Here is a 10,143-nt window from a genome sequence, read left to right as displayed (position 1 = left end):
TTTATTTTACTTCCCAATTAGACCGAAATACTATCTATTCGAGCGGTGGCCCAATTGTGAAGCGTTTGACCGAACTGGACAAGAAATTATGCGTCCAGGTTTGATCTCCGTCATGCATCAATATGGTTTTCGCATTTCATATGTACATCCAATTTAAAAGAAATTCAAAGATATGTGTGAAGTCAACCAACCAGCACTGTATTAAGCTAGGTCGGGAGTGAGATGAGAGTTAAGGCGTATTGTGTTAATGATGATGACTGTTGTAATAAATGTAATTATCTGTCTCCAATCATTACGCAAAATTAGAGTTTCATTTTGTTGCTAACCTTACTGTGTTAATCTTAGCACAAATTTATCCAACATCTCAATCGATTGTTGTTTTTAAAGCTTGTCTATTTTTGAAGACCGTACAAGTTATCTGTTACTATGACTTGCTTTTGTTTTGTTATTTAATAAAAGAAAGCGATAAGCGTCGCATTGCGATGTTCCGTGCAGTTAGCTGCATCCTCTTTACTTCCTGAATAACAATGCACAGTTAGTTATACTCACAAGGAAATACTTTTAACACACTTAGGTAAATCTTATTTAATTAACAATTTACAAATGCAATACATTTAAATATTTTCTTTGAAATTAGTCTGTTTCGATCGTTAAACATTCTTCAGTTTTATGTAAACTTCTATTTCAACCAACAAATCCTAATTAAACTCGAATAGAAAAACAAATGCCAAATATAAACACTTCTTTGAAATCTAAAATATTTGGTATTTTGTACTTTACGTCATTTTTTACACATTTTTTTTTTGTCTAATCTCAGTCACTTTAAATAAGTATTAACTAAGAGAACGAATCACATAAAAGCTTTTTTTTTTCTTAGTCTTATCTTACAAATGCGCTTATTTAGAGTCAATGTAATAAACCATATCTAGCTAAGCAATTACAATCATGTAAAATCTAAATAAAAAATCTAAACTCGCAGCTAATCATCAAGAAAGCTGGCGAAACGTAAAGAGTGAAAGAAAGAAATGACTAGTCGTCCCTTTCTCGCGCGCTTTCGTTCCGCGGAGGTTCAGAGTGCGACGCAAGGAACGAGGTTAGTTTGCAGTGTTCGCGCGACCGCCGCGCTCTCTGCCGGCGACCTCCGCATTCCCTAACTAACGTTTCCTTGTGATTGTGTTGTGTTGTGACCATTAGCCCTATAAGTCAAGGGCTTCATTATAATCGCTGCAGGTGAATAAATTAATTTAAATTGTTGCTATCGGCATTTTGAAAAGACTTTAATGTTTATAGACATTTGTATTCTACCATATGATACAATGTCTACGTATGTATCATAATACGATGTACAATGTATCATATTTTACCAATACGAAAATATCGAGTAATTTCTATATGATTCAAAATACTTGAGTTACATCAAACAAACGCGTTGATGTCTTTTACAAGGAACATAACAAACACGTTACTCACTGTAACACTAACATTAAAAAACACTTATTAGCCACCCACTTGTTTCAATAAACACGTAACGTATAACTTGTCAATGCTGTCTGCAAATATGACATCATGCTACGTAACTAGAAAACTTCGTATATTTCTAAACGACAGTAAAGTTAATGGCAACAATTCTCTACTGTATGATTTTTGCGTTTCACTATTTAAATACATATAATAATAATATATGGTTAAGAAATACGTACTATCTTAAGTATCAAAGTGCAATAAGGTGAGAATAAATGCCACTTGTTGACTGTGACCAAATGAATTATAGGCACGTAGCCGAGGTACTTGCTAGATGCCGTTTAAACTATGAACTAGCGTTCGTATGTTCTAAAGAAAGGTGCTCTGGCCTCGTAGACTAATGATAAAATCACTTGAGTCAAATTTTAATTACATTTCATAGGGAGTAAATCAAGAACATGTAACTAATAAGGTAAAAAAATCTGCTCTACAAATTCACAGACATCGTTATAATAGATCATAATAATTTGAACTCACCTTATATAAAATGACTTATAAATTAACATGTAATAGATATATTGCTAGCTAGTACGTTATATAACAAGCGACACAAAGCTGCTAATAAGTGACTTATTATTCGGCATTGTGTCGAACGGCCGATAGTTCACACATTACAGCAACGCTCGAGGTAGTTACAAAATAGATGATTTGCAACCGTTACTAATATGCCGACCGATTCGCAAGAATAATCTCAGTAAGTAACAGCTCACGGGTTCTTATGCAAATAGTTCACAAACGCAATTACATCTCCCGATTCGCCTTCTAATTTATCGCTTGTCAAAACTGTGATTTACAGTTCACAAATAGACCTTTTTCTTGATTTTGGTTTCCACATCTGTAATGTGCAATTTATATCTATTATTTACTAATATTATAAAGAGGAAAGATTTGTATTTTTCTGTAGATTGAAATAACTCAAAAACTACTTTGTCGATTTTAAAAATTCTTTCACCATTAGAAAGGTAATTTAACTATGAGTAACACAGGCTAAATATTTTAAATTTCACGAAGACAAAGTCGCGAGCTACAGCCAATAATAACAAGAAACATAATCTGTTCCTTATCTGGATGTCGAATTTTGAATAATTTTACAAATTTAAAAATCAAATACAAGAACCCACGATAGTTACACCCCAGACCTAATTTGTGTCTATAAATGGCAAACCCTTTATGACCATCATTCAGTAATAGATTCGGTAATATTGTTCTAATAGCAGACTGGTTCCACTGCGTGTCTTGCCACATCACACAGCTGTGCCTGCGGTCTTGACATTTGCATAAAATGTCCACTTGCTATCCTTATCGTTAATCTCACATTATTTGCGCTCTCTCTTTCTACTCTAAAATAAATAATCCAATATATTTAATCAAGATAATGAAGAAAGTTACAGTCACTTTCATTTATTTAATGTTGTCACGACAACTAATAATAAATTAAATACAAAACTTTAACATATATCTTTTGTTTATTTTATAATTAGAATCTAAATAGACTCTTATTGCCACATTCACAAACAATATAACTGGCTGAATACTGAAACCAATAAATAAACAAAGGAGGTTTCATTACAATCAAACTAATGGATCTGTACACGTAGTGGCGTGTCTCGATTACAAATCTTAATTAATTTTATTCGCTCTATTGTTTATGATTAAATTTAGCTAGTGCAACATGTACCACATCGCAAGCTTCACAGCACAATGTGTAATAGATTCTCACGTATTTAAATCTCTACTCTGAAACAAATAACAGATAACCTTTTATGTTATTATGGGCTAACATAATAAGTAATGTCTAAATGGTAGATGAATACTTTGAAATCACTCAATAATAACAAAAAAGGTTACATTAAGCTAAAACCATTAGTTGTGATGAACAGTCGAATTGTACAGTTAAAAGGTTTTAGGAAAACTGAACTGTACAGTTTAACTGATAGGTAAAGTTTCAGGGGTTATCTTTATGATTCTTCAAAAGAAAATTCGTGACATATAAAGTTTCTTTTTAAAATCTCAACAAGACAAAGTAACGTTAAATGGCATTATATTAATGGAATAGATATTAACAAAAGTCACTTCTTTAGTCACGTTAGAGTAAACTTTGCATTGTACATATAAATTTATGTTAAAAAATAATTTTGAATAGAACAAGCTGGTCAAAGGTTAACTTTTTAGCTGCATTTTATTTTCTTGACAATTATCGTGGTCAATGAGTACTAACGTTAGTAATGTTGGTAGTTGTTAAATTTCGGGCAAGGCCGCCTCTGATTGATGTTTGTCTCAACATTACGCAAACTATGTACTACGTAGTTACCAGACGTCGCCTCTAGTTTGCGTTATAATTTTCCTTATATTTACTTTTTATGTGTTAACTCTGCCGTCCTTCGTACCGTTAGCTTTGCGAGTTGACACTTGAAAAATAATCATCAGTACTTGTTTCGCAATTATGAAAATTTCAAAAGAAGTGCCATGAATTTATGGTAATGTTTTAAGCATTATTTAATTAACCTTGTAAAAGCAAACATACCATAGAATGACTACGCATAAAGCGAATAACAACGAATTAACAAAAATATGCTAACTAAGTTAATCAAGAAAAACTACGATATTCTAGTAATTAAAGTTAATTTATCATAACATTAACAAAAAAAAATAACACAACGTAATCACATGTTCATAAATCTAAAAATTACACTAAAATTCGCAATCACGAACGCATGATGGTATTTTAAAAATAATTTTAAAACAATAAGTAGCTAAACAACTAAAGGATAACTTGCTTATTATAATAATATATTATTTAAAAGTAAATCTCCTAACAATAGATCGCATGTCAACAATCATCGAACATCCATTAGCATTAAAACTAATTGCAAGTGGTATGGGATTGCGTTGCGCTGCCGCCGGCGCCGCGACTCCCCCGAGCCCCGAGCTTAAGATGAAGGTCATTGTGCAATTGAACACAGAGCTCAAGTACACAAACTATTAAATGTATGATTTACTACCTCTTTTATATTTAAATTTTCATGTAAGTTATACCGATTAGTACATAAATGGACCGCTTTGCAAACAATCGTTATTTTAAATGACTGCAAAACGACATTATATATTTTTGTGTCTGGTGTTTGCGAAATTCGTAATGATTTTAACATTTGAGATTTTAAAAATTTATAATAATAAGTACTGTTCATAAATTGAATTTAATCAGATCATTCATAAAAAAACAGACTGAAGCATAGATTTGAATGATGGCTGCTAAATAAATCTATTTATATGTCATAATTTCACGAACTATGTAATCAATACCAGCGAAGAATAGTACAAATTAAATTAAAAGCCTGTGAACACTTTCCCGTCCGAGCGTTATCGTATTGAGAAATTTGCAATATCATTACATTCACGTGGCGTTCGAATTGTAAAGAGGTAAAATTTCCTTCGTATTGAATACACGTACCGATGTCTTGGCAACTGCAAGTCGCAACATCTCACGACTACAGGCAACGCGATGCGACGTATCTTTGGTTAATGCTTCTAGAATATTCCACGACTTGCTTACGATGTCGTAATGCACACATAAGTATATAGTAAAAAACTTTAAAAATAATCAAAACATTAATTTGTCACTAAAAAGACAATACAGTAATTATTAGACGAAATTATCTTACCCATTTTAGTGAAATATAGTAAAAAAAACACAAGTTCCGACATATGAACAAATGAAGCTACTAATTTTTATTGAACGTTATTTAAATTTTTCAGCATTGTATACGGAACTTGTTGGGTAGATAATTGATGCACGCGGGATTATCGTAAGCTACTTTTTTATTCTGTGCGTACGAATGCGTCCTCTAGTTTATTATAATATACAATGGTTTATACTTATCTTTTAGGTTATCAAGTTATTAAGCTACTTATCGCTTTTAGTTACGGAAAGCTTAATATTACGAAACGGTTGGATCAAGTCTCGAACAGGCCCGGGCACGTACACTTAGAGCCCCTTCACATTGAAACCGTGAGCGCTGACTTTGGTACGATTTAGAGACTAAATTATTTATACTACCAAATTTATAATAAGGCAAACTTAAACGTAAATTCAAAAAATGACAATAACCTTAGTTAATCGTATTTTTTGAAAATCTATTTGTTAAATGTCTGTCTTTCCAGTTTTTCAAAAAATCATACTTATTGGACAAACTGACGGATAGAAATTCACAGTTATTCTATGGTATACAGATAAATCTTATACATATGCATTTGCACTGTGAACGCACCTTTACAATCAACTAAAACTAGATTTGTAATTAGATAGCTTTTAAGCTTTCAAAATTGTGGAGCAATTGTGAAGGATAACAGCGTCCTTGGTACAATAGACCGGAGTTTACATCACACACCAATCTATTCTAATTGTGTCTCGAATTACGATACTCTCGAGTCCTAGCGTGAAACAATTTACCTTTCAAAGTTCCAAACATAAAATGAACCTTATAACACTTACGTCGACTCGGAATAAACCAATATCCGACGATTCATACAAAATCTAGCATACGAAAAAGACGTATTTTTAAAATAGATCACTTTTAAAATAATTAAATTTTCTCAGATAATATCCTCAGAATGTTCTTATACCTTTGTTCTAATAAGTAAATTAACTAAGTATACTTAGTTATTTAAAAAGGTTATTTCACTTCATGTTAGTTGCATGCAGTAAAAAACGTAGGATTCAACACAGGCGAGGTGTTAAAGACTTTTAAATTGCGTCATTGTTTCCGCATGCATTTGCATTTATTTACATATGAATGTTACATTTTTAGTCATTTTCAAACATTAGACGAGTCAGTGTAGTATTTAGCTTGCCGCTTCAGACTTTCTTATATCAACACTTATTGTAATTAATTTAAATATATTTTTTACAGGCTACAATCAACAGAACGTGAAGAAAGAAAGGCAGTGTTTTAAATAGTGATTTGGATAGTATATTGTTATTAATTACGTATAAAACGATGAGTGTGCGATGTGAAATGAACAGTGAAAAACGTCCGCTTTAACGAAGCGCGTGGAAATGAAAAGAGAAAAGTACAAGAAAACCGCGGAAATCCGGTAAGCATTTTTTTAACAAAAAATCATTTTCCTCTACACAAAATAAAAAAAAACATAATTTAATAGTAATCATAAAAGACTGAATCTTTAGTAAAAGATATCGTGGAAAGTAATCTAAGGAAACGTATATTTTTAACATTTCGATAGAATCTTCAAACGTCAAGTAACTTACATACAACAATTCGTTTCAAACATTTTGCTTTTGAGTGCAAAATTCAGTGAAACATGATAAAAAAATCTATGCAGAACCTCATGAATGGCGGCAAAGTTACTCGTCACAATGAACGGAAACGTATAAACAAGTGTTGTAATAAAAAACAAATTTATCGTCACAATAGACATGTGGGAGTAGATGCGTTGTTAAAGATCCAAATGATCCTTACTACATCGCTTCGAGTTGCCATCATATTTAGTTAAACAGTAGCGGTTGAAAAAAGTAGCTTGTGGTGGCTTTGGTGCTCTCTACTCCGTCGTCGCGAAATTAAAAATCTAGTTATTACTAAATTTATTAATACTATATTTATTAATACAGTGATTATGTAGCTTTCTAATGGTAAAAGAATTCTGGAAATCGAGCCAGATATTTAGTTTTTTATTACATACAATAATAAAAGCCTTCCTCTTAATAATGTTTTATTACTGTTTTATAATATGTAAAGAGGGTAATAAAGTAATAACACTTCTTGTCTTACATTTTTAGTCGACAATATTAAACAATGAACAGCAAATTCATCATATTGTAACGATCGGTAAGTGTCATATATGTGTCAAATATCTTGTTTGTTCGTAAATGTTTACCTAATTTATTATCTTTCGTTAATAAAACATAAACAAGGTCAAGCTCTAACGTAACGTTTGGACTTCCGACAAATAAAATTATACAAAAGATGCTTATTTTAATAATCAATTACTTACGTACTACATTCCATAAATGAATAACGTAAAAAAGATTAACCTACAAGTATGACTAATAGGGCCGTTGTGGGGCTATTGTCCCACTTATTGGTGACCATTTCGCCGTAACAGCATTGTATTACGATGGCACGCTATGACGTAAAGTGTGGTAAGCAGCGGAGTGCAGAGAAAGTGTAAATAGAAACACTGAACTTGTATGTAATAACAGAATTTTAATATTTTCTTTTATAGCGCCATCTTTTGGATTTTACCTCTAAACCATTGGCGGGATTTTTAATCGATAAAATGTTTTTCATCCAGGCTTGAGAGAAACTCCCTTTGTTTTTATCAATGTTTTATATTAATAGTATAAACTATACATTACATGTCCATGTTCCAGTTAGTATTTCCGTTTCTTGTTTTAATGTTCCGGTTCTTATGATAATAATTATGTCCAGTTTATACTCGTGTTTCCGGTTTTTAGTAACAGCAGATCTGGTAACTTTATATGGAAATGTTTTGTGAACACTTTGTTTTTAAATAAATGTAAATAAAATGAATAATATAACATACATATTAATTTACGAAACAAAAGTTTATTAGTAGCAAATATACTGTTTTAATGATAGTTGTTCCTGGCTAAAAGCGCGCAAAAAACGTGACGTCAATGGTATTTTATAATGTCAGTTATTGGAAAGTCTAATTAAGAAATGTCATTTTCGGTAAAGCATCCGTAAGTTATGACACATTATAAACGGTTATACATCGCCGCGCCCTTTGTAATGTCATACCCTTGCGTCAGACGTTGAAAGAAAGTTGACTTTCTACGGAGGTACGCGATGTCCCAATCCTCATCGACATACTCACGCCCTTTGTACGTCAAAAAACAAATAACTAACGACTTATTATTTTGTCTAATAATCAATAGCATAACTAAAAATAAAAAAAATAAATCCACACTAATGCCAAGGTTTGTGTTACGTGTTACATATTTTCAATGTCAAATATGAATAGTGTTTCTAGAATGATCTTAATTTAAACTATACGAATACATACTCTTCTGTCATTTCAAATACATCTTGTAAATGACCTTAAATATGCGTTCTTAAGGACCTTAATAACATTAATAAACCAGTTACATTAGTTTCCGTATATGTTTAAATTTAATAATGGGTACCATATATACAATACCGATTAACGAAGTGAGTTATTGGAAAACAAAATGGATCTTTAAGATCCTTAGCAATATAATGTGAATAAAGTACCGTGACAACAATGGTATAATATTATACACTACGCCTTGAGGCAGCCTAGTGTCGGCCCCGACCGCGTTCCTCAGATCTACATCACCTTAATGCCCACCCACTTGTACCATTCTTATGTAGGAATGATTCAATTATTAGAAATTCAACACTCCTTTCTTGAACATGAACACGAAATCATAGCTATGTGTGCCACTAAACCTTTGTGGTCTGTTGTGTATTACAGACATATGTAAGTCCTGTATTTTTATGTATTACCTAGACTTAGTTCAGCTAAAACTGTACGATTCATTGCTCGTTAGGCCACTTATCTAAAAACACATTAACAATATTATTTAACTACAAACGTGTTATGAAAGAATATATTGAAACTAGATAAAATGATTTATAGCCATTGATTGTAAAATGTAGGTACATGTGCCAAGTTACACAAGCGAGGATATTTTAAAAGAAAGCTGTGTCAACGCGTCAATGCGGGCGCACAACAATATGACACAGTGTTGCGAACATAACTCTGCGAGATTACACGCCGGTTTGCAATCGTTGCCTAACACAAAGACATTAATTGACGATTCACCATACAATAAATACCAATAAATTTTGTGAAACGCACCATTTGCCATTGATGATCGACGCTTTCCGCTTTCTAATTATTAGAAGTACAATCAATTTCTTAGACGTCTATAAAAAGGTGTTATTTTTATGGATTCATAATTATTATTTCTGGTTTTTGTCCTGTAAATTAAGGCAAAGATCATCTTAGATTCCGGAGACAAAATTAATTTTTGATCTCAACTTCCGAGAGCTTCTTACTACTATAGCAAGTAAAATAAAAATATTTTTTTCAATAGAAGATTGTTGCATAATCTAAAGGTCGGTCACATAATTTGAATTACACAATTGTCTACGAACAATGTCCCTAAAAATTTTCACATTTGAAGCAAGAGATAAAAGTAGATAACATACATGTTGTATTTACCATTCGAATGTCAGTGCCTCTGAGGCAGTCATTGACACACAATTTTTGGTGTTGAGGTCACTGGCGGAAGTAATTTTAATTAGATACACACATACAAACATTGGAACCTTTATAAAAATCTTATTGGGTAATATTCACATGTCATGCGTGCAATCCGTAAATGCACAGTTAAAGCACTACTTAAAATACTAGCTTTCGCCCGTGACTCCGTCCGCGATAAATTAAAAAAAATTTAGTAAGTAGGCTGTGTGTTTTTCTAAAGTGAGTTCTAGATCAGTACCAAATTTCATCGAAATTCGTCGAAAAGTTTAGGCTAGAACACTAACAAACATCCATCCATAAATCTAAGCTTTCGAATGTATAATATTAGTAAGATTTATTATTATTTTTTTT

At 32.0% G+C, this 10,143-nt stretch overlaps 1 protein-coding gene across 1 annotated transcript in view; it reads left to right on the top strand.

Annotated features, from left to right (window-relative positions):
* The first annotated feature begins 1,112 nt into the window (after positions 1 to 1,112).
* Positions 1,113 to 10,143, top strand: part of LOC106108569 (dual oxidase maturation factor 2) — a 34,631-nt gene continuing 25,600 nt past the window's right edge. Inside the window, exons 1-2 of the mRNA XM_013289778.1 lie at positions 1,113 to 1,230; positions 6,432 to 6,615. The gene's annotated coding sequence lies outside the window, so the exon portion shown is untranslated. The remainder of the gene's footprint in view (positions 1,231 to 6,431; positions 6,616 to 10,143) is intronic.

Source organism: Papilio polytes, unplaced genomic scaffold (genome assembly GCF_000836215.1).
Source record: "Papilio polytes unplaced genomic scaffold, Ppol_1.0 DF821511.1, whole genome shotgun sequence".
In the NCBI taxonomy this organism is placed as follows: domain Eukaryota; kingdom Metazoa; phylum Arthropoda; class Insecta; order Lepidoptera; family Papilionidae; genus Papilio; species Papilio polytes.
This window is presented reverse-complemented; position numbering and strand designations above follow the sequence as displayed.